The following is an 18,622-nucleotide window of genomic DNA, read 5'->3' on the forward strand; positions in this document are numbered from 1 at the left end:
CACAGGAAATGTCCCAAGCCCACTTCATTATTTATGCATTCCCGGGAACCACGCCGTTTCCATGGTGAGTGGGCTGTCATTCGCAGATGAGGAGCCTCTGGAGTCGGTCATGTCACAGTTGCTGCAGCTGCAAAGGCAAGCTTGGGAACATCAGGAAGGGATGTCCGCTGCACTCCTCAGATTGCAAGGCACAATGGAGGAGTCCGTCCGTCTTCAGGCTGAGGTTATAGTGCCGGCATTGTCAATGCACCGAGGTCAACACTGGTAGGGTGCAATGGAGACCTTGGTCCAGAGCTTGGCCTCTGCACTGCTGTGTGGGCTCAACTCCCTCCCTGATGCCATAGTTGGCCTCCAACAGTGTGTACGTGAGAGGGGTGCTGGGCAGCTCGATCTCACTCCAGTTTCCCCTTCCTCTCACAGGGTCAGTCTGGGGCCCTCGGGCACCCATAGGGAGGAGGATCAGCAGGTGCACACTCCGGGGCCATCAACCCAGGCGACTCTGGGAGTGTCCGACCAATCTGACTCCCCTCTTCCTGTAACCTCCGCAGCTCCAGCTCCACAGGCCGAGGAGGGTGCCACTGCCACACAGCAGGACCCCGAAAGCAGGCCGGGGCCCTCCAAGTCACGGCCCTACAGAGGATGTCTGCCAAAGTCATCACAGACAGGGCGTAGCAGTCAGCAGGCTGCCTCCACCGCTACTGTGGATGTCGGGGGAGCACCAAGAAATGGCGGCAGGGTTAGGACAGTTAAGGGGAATTAGTTGCACAGCCTGGGCACGGGTATTAATCACTTGTACATATTGTTCATTATTGCCAATAAATTCCCAAGAATGTCCCCCTGCCTATGGCTCCTTGTTCTGATGAGCAGTGTTCTTGTCACTCAGATGTGAAACCTTTCTGCACAAGATAAAGGCAGGTGTCTCAGTCCAGTGTCTCTTCCCTGTGTCTGTGCAGCCTTCAGACCAAAGTGATGGTCCGGCCTCACACTCCCTGGACATATTACTGATGCCTGCACCTCGATGGTGCTGGTCATTGCTGCCAGAATGTACTGGGCAGGTGCCACAGAGTTCCCTCATTCTCCCTGTGCTCTCAGCACCTTTAAGGTGGGGCTGGCCCCCATCTCTTCAGCATCTGTGACCAGTGATGCTGTGCACCAGCTCCTGAAGGGCTCAGGTGCTGAAGGTGGACAAAGCATCAGATGCTTCTAAAGATTCATGGCTGCATCTCTATGATATAACCTGGATCACAGAGCACAAGTGAGCTGCCCTCGGCCAGACAGGAGTCAGACATTCACAGAGGCTGTGTGAAGATCTATGGAGTGTCCTCACTGCAGGTCGTCATCATCCTCCTGCGATTGAATGACTTCTAGGGCCTCCACTGCATCTCCGTGACAGGAGCTTTCTCACAGAGGGTATTGGCGCTGCCATAAGCCAGACTGGAGTCAAACATTCACAAATTCAATGCGAGGACATATGGGGTCAGCTCACTGCATGTCGTCATCATCCTCCACAAATCTAGCAGCTATGAGGGCCTCCCGAGCCTTGTCTAACCAGTGCGAGGGTCTCATCCCTGTCATCGTCACCTCTGAGGAACTCCTCAGCCTCATCTCCATCAGCGCCCTCCTCATCTGAGACGATGTGCAGCTCCTCCACCTCCTCCTCAGCAGCCGCTCTCCCCGTTGCAGCGCCAGGTTGTAAAGGGCGCAGCAGATGCATGACACCCTCTGCAGACTGTATTGCAGGCTCCATCAGATCGGTCCAGGCACCAGAACCTCATCTTCAGCACCCCTGCTCTACCAAGTTGCGAGCTGCAGTATGAGCCTCATTATATCTTCTCTCTGCAGCAGTCTGAGGCCGCTGCACGGGTGTCATCAGCCACGACCTCTGCGGGTAGCCCTTGTCCCTGAGGAGCCATCCCTGCAGCTTCTGTGGACCCTGGAAGATTCCAGTGATCTGTGACTGACTGAGGATGTAGGAGTCATGTAAACTCTCTGGAAACCGTGCGCACACCTGCAGGATGTGTTTCTGGTGGTCATATACCAGCTGCACATTCAGTGAGTGGAAGCCCTTGCGGTTGATAAAGACCATTGAGTGCAGCAATGGAGACCTGAGCACCACATGAGTGCAGTCAATCACACCCTGCGCCTGTGGGGATCCCGAGATCAGGGCAAATCCAATGGCCCTTCCATCCTGGCTGTCCCGGTCCCGGGCGAAATGCACAATGTTCTGGGCCATGGAGAAGATGGCATCCGTGACCTCATGGATGCATTTGTGGGTGGTGGATTGTGAAATCCCACAGAGGTCACCTGTGGAGCCCTGAAAGGAGCCACTGGCGTAGAAATTGAGCATCACGGTCACTTTTACAGCCACTGACAGTGGATGCCCTCCATGTCCCATTGGCGCCAAGTCCTGCAGTAAGTGGCAGATGTGAGTCACCAGGTCCCTAGACATGCGCAGTCAATGGCAATACTGGTTCTCAGTCATCTGCAGGAATGACAGGCGGTGTCCATAGATCCTGGGCGTCGCTAGGCGCTGACCAGCAATGGCTCACTGTCACTCCTGGGCAGCGTGTGCGGAAGCCCCAGCAGCCCCTTCTTCATGAAGTTGCTGCTCCTGCCTTTGCACGGCCAGGAGCCTCAGTCGCTCCCTCCTCCATCTTCTCTGCTCTCTGTGGGCCATCAGGCACACAGCTAGGTCACCAGGACCCATGATCCTGACGTGATCCTCCTGCAGCATGAAAGAGAGAGAGACATGGTTACCATGACTGTACTTAGCACCTTTCCTGCCCCTGTGTGGCCACCACTTAACGCTTCCTGGAGAGTGCTTGTCACCCCTCGGATGGCCAGAGATGAGTGCGCTGCATGGCTGCCCTGTCAGCCTGTGACATGGGGGACACTGGTCCAAACCAGAGTGCTGAGATTGCAAGAGGCTGTGAGCACCTCCAGCAGTGACTGCTCCATGGCCAGTGTTGGTGAGGAGATTGTACAACGTGTGCAGTCCAACTGCTCCCTGGTCCAATAAAGTGGTTGTAGACTCGCAGTCTGTGTCGGGGTTAGGCGGGGTAAGGGAGGGGGGTGGTTGGGTGGGGGGTCAGTGGGGGAGGCCTGGAGCACTTGGTGGCCCTTTGGTGCCCCCACATTGCTTGCATGGGCGGGCAGGCTAGGAACCCGACTGCAATGATATCACTGTGGCTGTGCCTGAACTGTCTCAGTTGCAGAGAAATGGCCAGTTTATTCAGGTGTCCCCACTGCGCGGCCACTCTTCTCACTTACCCTGCCCCCCACCTTGACTTCTTGTGTGCGGGATCCAACGCCAGGGCAGCAACCCCCCCCCCAAACAACAGTCACCTCTGTGGCTGGACAGCAGCTGCCCCCGCACACACCCACCAACAACAGTCTCATCCGTGGCAGAGCGGCACTTGACCCCGGCCCCCCCAGTGCCGCTGAAGTCTGCCAAGCAACAGGCGACCCTGGCGATCTCTGCAGAGCGATGCTGTTCACTCACATCCAGTTCCCCAAAGTGCAGGCCGCCAAGTGCATGTTGCCTGCGTGCTATTGTGAAACACGTCGACGTGCTTTCCCGCTGATGTGGATGGACTATCCGGCAGGGGTCCAAGAGCCTGAGGGAATGGCCTTTTAATGATACACTGATGTGTTACAATGAGCTCCCCGATGACTATTGTCAGGAAATGGCTGAGCAGACAATCGCAACCTGCCTTCCCGCCCTCGTGAAGCCAATTGAGCCATATTGTCCGCTCACGCCACCTATCACGCCCGCTGACAGAGGGCACAGAAAATTCCACCCAATGTTTCAAGTGCATATGACTCTTCCTCAGAGCTGAAGTGTTGTGCAGAATGTTGTGCAGAACCAGCTATAGATAAGATAGGGTGTAAAGGGACATCACTTTTGTATATCTTGGGCAGCCTATACATATGCACCATTTGGAGGAAACACTGAGGGTGGCAAGGGTGCAGAATGTACTCTGGGTGGGGGGACTTCAATACCCATCGCCAAGAGTGACTCGGTAGCACCACTACTGACCGAGCTGCTGAGTCCTAAAGGACATAGCTGCTAGACTGGGTCTGCGGCAGGTGGTGAGGGAACCAACAAGAGGGAAAAACATACTTGGCCTCATCCTCACCGACCTGCCGGCCGCAGATGCATCTGTCCATGACAGTATCTGTAGGAGTGACCACCGCACAGTCATTGTGGAGATGAAGTCCCGCCTTCACATTGAAGATACCCTCCATCGTGTTGTGTGGCACGACCACCATGCTAAATGGGATAGATTTCAAACAGATCTGGGCATCCATGAGGTGCTGTGGGCCATCAGCATCAGCAGAATTGTACACAACCACAATCTGTAACCTCATAGCCCGGCATATCCCCTATTCTACCATTACCATCAAGCCAGGGGATCAACACTGGTTTAATGAAGAGTGCAGGAGGGCATGCCAGGAGCAGCACCAGGCACACCTAAAAATGAGGTGTCAACCTGGTGAAGCTATAACACAGGACTACTTGCGGGCCAAACAGCATAAGCAGCAAGTGATAGACAGAGTTAAGCAATCCCACAACCAACAGATCAGATCTAAGCTCTGCAGTCATGAATGGTGGTGAATAATTAAACAACTCACTGGAGGAGGAGGCTCCTCAAATATCCCCATCCTCAATGATGGGGGAACCCAGCACATCAGTGCAAAAGATAAGGCTGAAGAATTTGCTACAATCTTCAGCCAGAAGTGCTGAGTGGGTGATCCATCTCGGCCTCCTCCGGAGGTCCCCAGCAACACAGCTGCCAGTCTTCAGACAATTTGATTCACTCCACGTGATTTCAAGAAACGGCTAAAGGCACTGGATCCTGCAAAGGCTATGGGTCCTGACAATATTCCAGCAATAGTACTGAAGACATGTGCTCCAGAACTTGCCACGCTCCTAGCCAAGCTGTTCCAGTATAGGTACAACAATGGCATCTACCTGGCTATGTGGAAAATTGCCCAGGTATGTCCTGTACACAAAAAGCAGGACAAACCCAACCCAGCCAATTACCACGACATCAGTCCACTCTCAATCATCAGTAAAGTAATGGAAGGGGTCATCAACAGTGCTATCAAGTGACACTTGCTGAGCAATAACCTGCTCACTGATGCCCAGTTTGGGTTCCGCCAGGGCCACTCAGCTCCTGACCTCATTACAGCCTTGGTTCAAATTATGGACAAAAGAGCTGAACTCCCGAGGTGAGGTGAGAGTGACTGCCCTTGACATCAAGGCTGCATTCGATAGAATGTGCCATCAAGGAGCCCTAGCAAAACTGGAGTCAATGGTATTCAGGGGGAAAACCTTCTGCTGGTGGGAACCATACCTAGCACAAAGGAAGATGGTTGTGGTTGTTGGAGGTCAGTCATCTCAGCTCCAGGACATCACTGCAGGAGTTCCTCAGGGTAGTGTCCTCAGCCCAACCATCTTCAGCTGCTTCATCAATGACCTTCCTTCCATCATAAGGTCAAAAGGGAGGATGTTCGCTGATGATTGCACAATGTTCAGCACCATTCGCAACTCCTCAGTTACTGAAGCAGTCCATGTTCAAATGCAGCAAGACCTGGATAATATCCAGGCTTGGACTAACAAGTGGAAAGTAACATTCATGCCACACAAGTGTCAGGCAATGATCATCTCCAACAAGAGAGAATCCAACCATTGCCCCTTGATGTTCAATGGCATTACCATCACTAAATCCCCCACTATCAACATCCTGGGGGTTAGCAATGACCAGAAACTGAACTGGACTAGCCATATAAATACTGTGGCTACAAGAGCAGGTCAGAGGCTAGGAATCATGCGGCAAGTAATTCACCTCCTGACTCCCCAAAGCCTACCCACCATCTACAAGGCACAAGTCAGGAGTGTGATGGAGTACTCCCCACTTGCCTGGATGAGTGCAGCTCCCACAACACTCAAGAAGCTTGAGACTGAACAAAGCAGCCGCTTGATTGGCAGCACATCCATAAACATTAACTCCCTCCACCACTGACGCACAGTAGCAGCAGTGTGTACCATGTACAAAATGCACTGCAGGAATTCACCAAGGCTCCTTAGACAGCACCTTCCAAACCCACGACCTCTACCATCTAGAAGGACAAGGGCAACAGATAGATGGGAACACCACCACCCGGAAGTTCCCCTCCAAGTCACTCACCATCCTTACTTGGAAATATATCACCGTTCCTTCACCGTTACTGGGTCAAAATCCTGAAACTCCCTTCCTAAAAGCACTGTGGGTGTACCTATACCACATGAACTCTAGCAGATCAAGAAGGCAGCTCACCACCACCTTCTCAAGGACAACTAGAGATAGGCAATAAATGCTGGCCCAGCCAGCAAAGCCCACATCCTGTGAATGAATAAAAAAACAAAACGCAGATGCAGTGAACCGTGAAGACAAATCCTATCAGATATACTATCTGTCAGCTTGCTATTCGCACTCAGGTCCAACAAGCATTTTTGAAACTTGCTTTTGATCAGTGTTGTCTGGTCATGCTTAGCTGCTGGTCCAACGGATATATATTTAGACCCATCATTAAGAATGCTATGCTAGAAGCTGCATCTATTCATTCACAGGGCCCTGTCCTGCAGGTTGAAGGAACGTGTCCACACATTGTGCCTTTTTTCATCTAAACAAAAGCTTGGGGAATAGCCATTCCCTGATTCATTCCCCTGGCAATGCGTTGACCAATCAGAGCTGACCTGCCTGCTTTGAATATGAACAAAAGCTTGGCAGTTAACTTATTCGCTGGTGCATTTTCCATGCAAATGCCTTTACCAATCAGTGTCTACTTGCCAATCAATCAGCACTCTCTTCTCAGGCAATATAAATTGTTGTTCCCTTTACTATTTGTATACTTGAAAACTATGCTGATGAGTGCAAGAGGAAAAGCTTCAACAACATGTCTCTATTTTTTTCAGCAATGCTCTGGGGTTTGTGTAATTCCGTCTTGAATTAGTGTAATTGAGGCAGTGGGATAAGTAATTCGGTCAGTGCTAGTGTAATTCAGTCTATGGGATTAGTCTAATTCGGTCAGCACTAGTGTAATTCAGTCTGTGGGATTAGTCTAATTCGGTCAGCACTAGTGTAATGCAGTCTGTGGGATTAGTCTAATTCGGTCAGCACTAGTGTAATTCAGTCTGTGGGATTAGTCTAATTCGGTCAGCACTAGTGTAATGCAGTCTGTGGGATTAGTCTAATTCGGTCAGCACTAGTGTAATGCAGTCTGTGGGATTAGTCTAATTCGGTCAGCACTAGTGTAATTCAGTCTGTGGGATTAGTCTAATTCGGTCAGCACTAGTGTAATGCAGTCTGTGTGATTGGTCTAATTCAGTCAGCACTAGTGTAATTCAGTCTGTGGGATTAGTCTAATTCGATCAGCGCTAGTGTTATTCAGTCTGTGGCATTTGTGCAATTCAGTCTGGGATTATGTTATTCAGTCTATGGGATTAGCGCAATTCCAGATCTGGGATTAATGTAATTTAACCATGGGATTTGTGTTATCCAGGCTGTGAGGTTATTGTTTCTTTTATTCATTCTTGGGATGTGAGTGTTGCTGACTAGGCCAGCATTTATTGCCCATCCATAATTGCCCTTGTTTAGAGGGCGCTTAAAAGAGTCAACTACATTGCTGTGGGTCTGGAGTCACATGTAGGCCAGACCAGGTAAGGACAGCAGATTTCCTTCTCTAAAGGACATTAGTGACCCGGATGGGTTTTTACAACAATCGACAATGATTTCATGGTCATCATCAGACTTTTAATTCCAGATTTTATTTTTATTGAATTCAAATTCCACCATCTGCCATAGCAGGATTCGAACCCAGGTCCCCAAAGCAATACTCTCGGTCTCTAGATTACTAATCGAATGACAATACCACTGCCTCCCCCTAAATTGTTAGTCAGGATTTGGATTACTGTAATTCAGTCTGTGGGATTAGTCTGAAATCAGGCTGTGGATTTAGTGTAACTCAGTGTGCAGTTAGTTGTCATGTGTGTTATGATGATACAAGGACACCAATCACTCATAATGGATTGTGCAAACGTGTTGTGGGTTCATTTATTAATTGTAGACACATGTGAACAGATATAGAGGGATGGAAAGCTTGAGGATGACAGAGCTGTATGCCTGTGTTCTGCTGCAGGTCAAAGTGAAACTGAGGCTGGATCACATGACACACTTCCCTTCTCGTGATGGCATGCTGCTATCCCTTAAAGCATATGACAACACTCCCCTTTCTTAAAGATGCATTCCACCCCCCACCCCCACCACCCCCCCCCCACCACCCCCACCCCCATCCCACCACCACCCTTCCAATGGAGTATAACTATTTACAATACATGTCCATGTTTAGTTACCATTACATTAGTATATAGGACTGGTGAATCTATGAGTCTCTAAAGCGTGGAGGTGATCTACTGGTACACCCAGATCTTGGTTCTGAACAAATTCTTGTCACCTTGACTGGTTGCCACGGACCTCCTGTGGGATCCTGGATGCAAACTTGCTGTACCAACTGTAAGCTTGGTGATTCTATACCCACATTTTTATCATGTGAATTGGTTATCTTCTCTTGCAGTTTTAAAACTAGTGCTCTAGTTTCTGAGAGAGCAGAATGGGTAATAGTAGGTAAATTGGTACACACTGGTCGGCCAAACATGAACTCTGCTGGTGATGGAATAGTTGCACTTTGAGTTATCATTCTCAAATGTAACATTGCAATGTCTAGATTTTGTTTTGTTTCTCTACATTTGATAATTATGGATTTCACCCTGCAAATCATTTGTTCAACCAGGCCATTATATCTGGGTGATGAGGAGAAGATGTAGTGTGATCGATATTCCACTTCTCTTACATATTCCAAAATGGCTTACAAATAAATTGTGGACCATTATCCATAATGATCTCTCTAGACACACCAGATAAACTTAAAATAGCACTTACAACATGCGTGAAAGTTATACTTGACATGTTGTGCAATTGTCGAATAGTAGGGTACTTGTAAATTAGTTGACGATGATGATGAAATCAGTGCCATGGACATGAAAGATGTCAGATGTGATTTTGGACCAAGGATGGGTAGGAACATCATGTGGAATCAGTGGTGCTTTGTGCTGACTTGGTATCTGCTCTTGACATGTCTCACACTTCTTGACGATGACTTCAAAGTCATTGCTCATTCCCAGCCAATAGACTGTCTCTCCTGCAGGTCTTCTCATCTGATCTATTCCCATGTGCAAGTTATGAAATTGTTGAAGAATATCAGGTTGCAAAGATTCCGGTATGATGACCTGCCTACCTTTATAAATGACTCCGCGGGAGATGCCTAGCTCACCCCGGTAAGGCCAAAATGGTCTCTCACATTTATGGACATGCTGAATTGAATCAGGCCATCCTTCAATGATGGTTTTCCATGGTTTCTGTAGCGTGGAATCTTTCACCATTTCATCTTGTAACTGCTGGCATTTGCATTGTGCAAAATATACCCGATCAGCTGACGGACTTGCATTCTCCTGCAAGTGTAGTGTTGCAGATCACTTGAGGCTGCCAATGTTGTCAAAAAATTCTGGATATTTCGATTTTAGATCATTAATTGAGGTGATAGGAGTAGTTTCTGAGGTTGACCTGCCGTGTGATGTCTGACTGATTCCACGCATTGCCACTAGTGTGAGGTCACAGCATGCTGGTAGACATTCAGTCGCTGGACCTTTAGTCTCCATGATGTAGAATACCTGTGGCACCCAGGAGGATTGATTATATTTGTACTCCAGGATTATGGAACCTGCACACATAATTAGTGAACCGTTGTATGCCGAGAGTTTCAGACCAGTGGGTTTCACCATGGCCTTCCATGCCTGTTGATATATCTCTTTTAGAACTTGCAGTAGTGTGTTGGCAATTGCCCCATGTCAATCTTGGGCAATAATAAATAGTTACCAACTTTCTTAGGACAGATAATTTGAATCTTGGCAAACACTTCAGATGGCATCCATGTTCTCTGCGAGATTGATGGTATGAAACATGTGTTCCCCACTCCTCGTCTCATCAGCATATCATTATCATTTTCTCTAGTGCACTGCCACTGCCGATTGCCTTTTCTGCCACATACCTTTCAGTATTGATCGAAAAGTCACCTCACCTTCCACATGGTTTGCTAGATTTGGGTGCTCTAGTGAATTCATCAACAATTGGGATTGTATTAAGGACCTGGAAGCTTCATCGACCTGCAACGATCACTTCATACTTACGTCCATCCTTGAGTAGCTCTTCAATGCTATACATTTTGGGTTTGTCTAGCAGATCTTTTCAGAACTCTTCCATGGGAGTGGATGCTATCGCCAACCCAACGATTCTGTTTGAGGGATTAGTGTAAATCGACCTGGGGGATTAGCGTTCTGGAATTAGTGCTATTCATCCTGGGTTTAGTGCTATTCATTCTGGGATTGGTGTTATTCAGGCTGTGGGTTTGGTGAATTCAGTCTGGGGTTACTGTAATTCGGTTTGTGGGATTGGCGCATCTGAGTTAGATGTTGGTGTAATGCAGTCTGTGGCCAATGTAATTCAATCAGTGCGATTAATGTAAATCAGGCTGTGGGATTAATGTAATTCAGGCTGTGGGATTAATGTAATTCAGGCTGTGGGATTAGTGTAATTCAGTCTGGGATTAGTGTAATTCAGTCTGGGATTAGTGTAATTCAGTCTGGGATTAGTGTAATTCAGTCTGGGATTAGTGTAATTCAGTCTGGGATTAGTGCATCACAGCGGCTGGGATTTTCCGGCCCCTTCGCGGGCGAGGTGGCCCCCCAGCCAGAAGTCCATTGACTGGCGGCAGGACCGGAAGATCCTGGCAGCTGCGGAGTGTGGACAATCCCATCCAGTGTGTTGGATAAGTGTAATTCAGTCTGTGGGATGAGGGTATTTCAGTTAGGGATTAGTGTTATTCAGGCTGTGGGATCAGTGCAATTTAATCTGTGGAATTAGATTAATTGTGTCTGGGATTAGTGTAAATCAGTCTGTGATTCATGTAAATCAGTCTTTGGGATTAGTGTAATTCAGGCGTCAGGTTAGTGCGTTTCAGATTTCAATCTGGGATTAGTGAAATTCAATCTGGGATTAGGGTAATTCAGTCTGTAGGATTAGTGTAATTCAGTTTGTGGTATTAGTGTAATTCAATTTGTGGGATTCATGTAGTTCAGTCTGGGGTTAGTGTAATTCGATCTGCAAATAGTGCAATTCAATTTGTTGTATCAGTGTAATTCAGTCTGTGATTAGTCTAAATCAGTCTGAAATTACTGCAATTCAGTCTGGGTTTAGTGCTATTCAGTCTGTGGAATTAATGTAATTCAGTTTGAAGGATTAGTGTAATCCAGACTATGGGATAAATTCAACTCATTTTGGGGATTAATGTAATTCAGTCTGTGAATTTAGTTTTATTCAATCTGTGGAATTTGTGCAAATTATACCCAATTTTCTAGTAGGTTTTCCAGCACTCTCAGATCTATGCTCTCTGACCCAACTTGTGTTTTGTGGAATCATATAGCTGTGTGCAGCTGCACTGCCGATATCAATCATTGTTCTTTGCCCCTATTACCCTGAGTGCCTGGACTAATGTCAGAATCTTGATTTTTGTGTCCTTTCTGCATATTGACTGGACAAATCAGATTGGCAGGAGTAACATGGAAGACGAATTTGTAGAGTGCATCAGGGATTGTTTCTTAGAGCAATACGTTGCAGAACCTACCCAGGAACAGGCTATTTTAGATGGAGAAATGTGTAATGAGGTAGGATTAATAAGAGATCTCATAGTTAAGGGTCCTCTAGAGGGTATCGATCACAACATGGTAGAATTTCAAATTCAGTTTGAGGGCAAGAAATTCGGATCTCAAACCAGTATCTCCAATTTAAATAAGGACAATTACAGAGGTATGAAGAAAGAGTTGTCTAAAGTGGGCTGGGAAAATAGACGAAGGGGAAGGTCAGTGGATGAGCAGTGGCAGACATTTAAGCAGATATTTCATAATGCTCAGCAAAAATTTATCCCGGTCAAAATGAAGGACTCGATGAGAAGGATGAATGACCATCGTTAACAAAGGTGGTCAAGGAGAGCATCCAATCAAAAACTAAGGCATACAAAGCCTGATGCACTCTACAAATTTGTCTTCCATGTTACTCCTGCCAATCTGATTTGTCCAGTCAATATGCAGAAAGGACACAAAAATCCAGATTCTGACATTAGTCCACACACTCAGGGGGCTGAATTTTTCCGTCAGTGAGCAGGGGGCGGGGCCCACTCACCGACATGGGGTGACATTGGGAGGAAACCCCTGACGTCATCCCGCCCCATTTAAATCTCCAGGAAGGTGGGGGTGCAGCGAGATCAGCTGTCCTCCCGCCGACCTGTCAATGGCCAATTGAGGCCATTGACAGGATAATTAAAACAATTAAAGGACCTGCCCGTCCAACCTTAAGGCTGGCGGGCAGGCCAGGGGCCCCAGCGGGCTTCTGATAATACATGAAACCTCATCCACTGGCGGGTTGAGGTTTCATGTAGGGTTTAAAAAAGTTTATTAAAGTTTCGGTAAAATTTATTAACATTGTCACAAAAGGGGGACATGTTAAGGATTTTTTTATTTTTCTATTTTTAAAGTTTATAAAGCTGTCAGCGCTCTCCCTGAGGTAGCAGTTAGCCTCAGGCATGCGTGAAAGAGCGCATTCTCGCTTTTGGGGAATTCCCCCCACTGCCCGCACAGGGAGCGCATAGCGCTTCCCGCCGGGCATCACGCTGGGCGGGCCTTAATTGGCCCGCCCACTCAAAATGGCGGTGGGGCCCGCTTCTCCGGCGGGGATCGGCTCCCTGCCCGCCGGAGATTGGGTCGGGCCCACCCGTCCAACAGGCAGAAAATTCTGCCCAGGGTAATAGGGGCAAAAAACAATGATTGATATCGGCAGTGCAGCTGCATGCAGATATATGATTCCACAAAACACAAGCTGGGTCAGAGAGCATAGATCTGAGAGTGCTGGAAAACTAGTGGTAGTCCAGAGGATTGGGAATTTTTTAGGAACCAGCAGCGGTTGACTAAAAAGCTAATAAAGTGGGAGAAAATTGATTATGAAAGTAAATTGACAAGAAATATAAAAACAAAACAGCAAGGGCTGATACGGTATGTTAAAAGAAAGAGAGTAGCTAAAGTGAGACCCTTGGACAATGCAACTGGAGAATTGATAATGGGGAACAGGGAAATGGCAGATAATTTAAACCGATATTTTACATCGATCTTCGCAGTGGAAGACACTATAAACATTCCAAAGATGTCAGATAAGCAAGGAGCTAATGGGAGGAAAGATCTTGTAACAGTCTCTATCACGAAAGACAAAGTATTTGACAAACGAATGGGACTAAAGGCAGACAAGTCGCCAGGACCTGATGGCCTGCATCCAAGGGTTTTAAAGGAAGTGGCTGCAGAGATAGTGAAGGCATTGGTCGAAATATTCCAGAACTCCCTGGATTCTGGGAGGGTCCCAGAGGATTGGAAAACCGTTAATGTGACCCCCCTGTTCAAGAAGGGAGGGAGACAATAGGTCAGCCAGCCTAACATCTGTCATTGGGAAAATGCTAGAATCCAATATTAAGGAGGAAATAGTAGGACATTTAGAAAAGCTTAACACAATCAAACAGAGTCACTGCAGTTTTGTGAAAGGGAAATCATGTTTGACAAATTTGCTAGAGTTCTTTGAGGATATCAGAAGCAGAGTTGATTAGGGGAACTGGTAGATGTAGTGTATTTGGATTTCCAGAAGGCATTTGATAAGGTTCCACATAAAAGGTTATTGCACAAGATAGGAGCTCATGGTATTGGGGGTAATGTATTAGCATGGATTGAGGATTGGTTAACACACAGAAGGCAGAGAGTCAGGATTAATGGGCCTTTTTCAGGTTGGAAAGATGTAACTAGTGGAGTACCACAATGATCAGTCCTAGGGCCTCAATTATTTACTGTCTGTATTAATGACTTGGAAGAGGAGGCACAGTGCAATGTACCCAAATTTGCTGACAATACAAAAATAGGTGGGAGGGCATGTTGTGATGAGAACATAAGGAATCTGCAAGGGGATATAGACAGGTTGAGTGAGTGGGCAAAAACCTGGCAAATGGAGTTTAATGTAGGAAAGTGTGAGGTCATGCACTTTGGTAGGAAGAATCAAAAGGCAGACTATTATTTAAATGGAGAGAGACCCAAAAAAGTGCAGCTCAAAGGGATCTGGGTGTTCTTGTGCATGAAACACAAAAAGTTAGCCTGCAGGTGCAGCAAGTAATTAAGAAGGCAAATGGACTTTTGGCCTGTTTTGCTAGGGGGTTGGAGTTTAAAAATAGGGAAGTTTTGTTACAACTATACAGGGGTTAGTGCGGCTGTACCTGGAGTACTGTGAACAGTTTTGGTCCCTGTATTTAAGAAAGGATATACTGGCATTGGAGGCAGTTCAAAAGAGATTCACTAGGCTGATTCCTGGGATGAAGGGGTTGGCTTATCAGGAACGGCTGAACAGGTTAGGCCTTTATTCATTAGAGTTTAGAAGAATAAGGAGTGATCTTATTGAAATGTACAAGATTCTGAGGGGACTCCAAATGGTAGATGTTGAGAAGATGCTTCCACTGATGGGGGGATGTCAGTTGTCTAGGGGACATAGTTACAGGATAAGGGGACACTCATTTAAAACTGAGATGTGAAGGAATTTCTTCTCTCAGAGGGCAGTGAATATCTGGAATTCCCTACCCCAGAGAGTTGTGGAGGCTAGATCACTGAAAGTATTTAAAGAGGAGGTACATAGATTTTTGAAATATCCGGGAGTTGAGGGTTATGAGGGACTGGCACGAAAGAGGAGCTGAGGCCTGGGGCAGATCAGCCATGATCCTATTAAATGGTGGGGCAGGCTTGAGGGGCCGAATGGCCTGCTCCTATTTCTTATGTTTTTATGTTCATTGCCTTTGTTGAAGGTGTCATTGTAGGAGTTCAATTGGTATAAGTAGTGAGATTCACAAATAACCAGACTCTTGTGGCTAGCACAACAGTAAATCTACAGGTACCAATGGAAAGAATGAATGAAGTTATGAAAGTTTACAGAATGAAAATTAACGTACAAAAAAGGTGAACATTATGAAGACTGCCAGGAATACATAATCATGGGAGAGGAGAGAGGAGAGGGATCAAGGGGGCAATCTATGGGTGGAGCCAGAGGACATCGCTAGAGTGTTGAATGAATACTTCACTTCCGTCTTTATCCAAGAGAATGAGGATGAAGGTATCGAACCCGGGGAGAGAGACTGGGAGGTTCTTACGCAAATTGATATAGGGAGTGACAAGGTATTGGAGGTGTTTTCAGGTTTAAAAGTGGACAAATCTCCAGGCCCAGATGATTTGTGTCCCAGACTGCTGAGGGAGACAAGGGAGGAGAGATCACAGGGGCTCTGACCCAAATTTTTAATTCCTCTCTGGCCACGGGGGAGGTGCCAGAGGACTGGAGAACAGCTAATGTGGTACCGCTATTTAAGAAGGGTTATAGAGATAAGCCAGGGAACTACAGGCCAGTGAGTCTCACGTCAGTGGTAGGGAAACTATTGGAGAAAATTCTGAAGGAGAGAATCTATCTCCACTTGGAGAGGCAAGGTTTGATCAAGGATAGTCAGCATGGCTTTGTCAGAGGGAGGTCATGCCTAACAAATTTGATTGAATTTTTTGAGGAGGTGACCAGGTGTATAGATGAGGGTAGTGCAGTTGATGTAGTTTTTATGGATTTCAGCAAAGCCTTTAACAAGGTCCCACATGGGAGACTTATAAAAAAGGCAAATGCACATGGGATACAGGGTAATTTGATAAGATGGATTCAAAATTGGCTTAGTTGTCGGAGACAGAGGGTGATGACAGAAGGATGCTTTAGTGACTGGAAGCCAGTGTCCAGTGGCGTACCACAGGGATCTGTGCTCGGTCCCCTATTATTCATCATTCATATAAACGACATAGATGACTATGTGGGGGGTAGGATTAGTAAGTTTGCAGATGACACAAAGATTGGCCGGGTGGTTAACAGTGAGGTTGAGTGTCTTGGGCTACAGGAAGATATAAATGGGATGGTCAAATGGGCAGATAAGTGGCAGATGGAATTTAACCCTGAAAAGTGTGAGGTAATATACTTTGGAAGGAGTAATTTGACAAGGAAGTGTTCAATGAACGGCATGACACTAGGAAGTTCTGAGGAACAAAGGGACCTTGGCGTCTGTGTCCATAGATCTCTGAAGGCGGAGGGGCATGTTAGAGGGGTGGTGAAAAAGGCATATGGACACTTGCCTTTATCAATCGCGGCATAGATTCCAAAAGTATGGAGGTCATGTTGGAGTTGTATAGAACCTTGGTGAGACCACAGTTGGAGTAGTGTGTGCAGTTCTGGTCGCCACATTATAGGGAGGGTGTGATTGCACTGGAGGGGGTGCAGAGGAGATTCACCAGGATGTTGCCTGGGATGAAACATTTAAGTTATGAAGAGAGGGTGGATAGACTTGGGTTATTTTTGTTGGAGCAGAGAAGACTGAGGGGCGACCTGATCGAGGTGTACAAGATTATGAAGGGCATGGACAGGGTGGATAGGGAGCAGCTGTTCCCCTTAGTTGAAGGGTCATTCATAAGGGGACATAAATTCAAGGTGAGGGGCAGGAGGTTTAGAGGGGATGTGAGGAAAAACATTTTTATCCAGAGGGTGGTGATGGTCTGGAATGTGCTGCTTGGGAGGGTGGTGGAGGCGGGTTGCCTCACATCCTTTAAAAAGTACCTGGATGAGCACTTGGCAAGTCATAACATTCAAGGCTATGGGCCAAGTGCTGGTAAATGGGGTTAGGCAGGTAGGTCAGGTGTTTCTCACGTGTCGGTGCAGACTCGATGGGCCGAAGGGCCTCTTCTGTACTGTGAGATTCTGTGATTCTGTGAAGATAAGCTCAACAGGTATCATAATTTAACTACCTGAGAACCATCTTAGCAGAACATGCTTACAGCCATAAAGAAATCAGAGTTAGACTCACAATGGCAAAGAATACATTTTCCAAACATAAAGGCCAGGATCTTTAGGTCGGCGAACAGGGGGTGGGGCTCACTCACTGATGCGTAAAATGACACAGGATGACATCGGGTGGAACTCCGAACGTCACCCTGCCTCATTTCAATTTTCAGTTTGGCGGGGGCACAGCCAAATCAGCTGTGCGCCTGCCAACCTGCCAACGGCCTATTGAGGCCATTTAAAAAGTAATTGAGGTACATAATGTACCTGCCCAACCAACCTTAAGTTTGTCGGTCAGGCCGGGAGCCCTTGCATTCTTAAGAAAAAGCGTGAAACCTCATCCACAGGCGGGATGAGATTTTATGAGGGTATTTAAAATTTTAATAAATGTTTGATTAAAAGTGATGGACATGTTCCAACTCACATGACAGTGTCACATGAGGGGACAGGTCAGGGAAATATTATTTTTGCCCCTTCACCATTTTTAAATTTGGCGCCGATCTCCCTGAGGCAGCACTTAGCCTCAGGGAGATCAGTGCACTCTTTCACGTGCATGTACAAAAGAGTGCACCCCCAGCTGAGGGAACCCCCCTCACCCACACAGGGAGTGCATAGTGCTTTCTGGCAGACGTCATGCTGGGCGGGCCTTAATTGGCCAGCCCACATAAAATGGCGATGAGCCCTCGACTGAGGGACGCCAATCAGAGGTTCGCCCACCCATGCCCGCTCCTGCATATCCCCCCCCACCGACGAGGGGAAAATTCTTCCCAAAGAATTGCTCAGCAAGAGAGAATTTTGATCGACAAGGAAGTCAAGGGTTATTCTAGAGGCAGACAGGAAAGTGGAGTTAAGGCCACAATTAAATCAGGCATGATCTTATTGAATGGGGGAGCTGACTCAATGGGCTAAATGGCCTACACCTGCTCCGATTTCTTCTCTTTCTTTTAAAAATGAGTTGAGATCTAAAGAAAAGAATAGTCTGTGATTTGGAGTGTCTTACTGCATGGAGCTGAAACACTAACCTTGAGAAAAGATGATACCCAAAGGCTGGTAAGTTGTGAAATGTGGTTCTGGAGAATGATGGAGTGGGTCAGATGGAGAGAACAGAAGAGCAATGAAGAGGTTCTCAGAATGGTGGAGGGGGGAAAGGTCATTTGTGAACATCATCAAGAAAAGGCAACAAGGTTGGAATGGCCAAATTCTAAGGTACGAGAACTTCCTGAAGAAAGGTTAGAGGGATGTAGATGAAGAGCGAGGAAGAGAAAGACAATTTGAAATTGAAATGGGAGGCTCCAGGGGCAACTGACGAGGAAATTGCAAGACCACAAAGTGTGGAGAAATGAGCAGCGAACCCACCCTTAGGCAGATCACTACTACTACTTGCTCCTGCCTTGATTAGAATCTATTTGATCTCTTGCATATAGGAGAAAATTTCAGCTGTGATGTTTTACTGAAGCACTTGATGATTAAAGCGCTAACAGCAATGGCATAAAGGAGGCAGTTAATAAATGACCAACATTCACACTGCTCTCAAACAGCAA

The 18,622-nt window shown here is 47.0% G+C and overlaps 1 protein-coding gene across 1 annotated transcript in view; it reads left to right on the forward strand.

Moving 5' to 3' along the window:
* LOC144688362 (potassium channel subfamily K member 9-like) overlaps positions 1-18,622 on the forward strand; it is a 58,353-nt gene that overhangs the window by 14,275 nt on the left and 25,456 nt on the right. The window lies entirely within an intron of this gene.

The sequence above is a fragment of the Cetorhinus maximus genome, chromosome 13 (genome assembly GCF_964194155.1).
Source record: "Cetorhinus maximus chromosome 13, sCetMax3.hap1.1, whole genome shotgun sequence".
Lineage (NCBI taxonomy): Eukaryota > Metazoa > Chordata > Chondrichthyes > Lamniformes > Cetorhinidae > Cetorhinus > Cetorhinus maximus.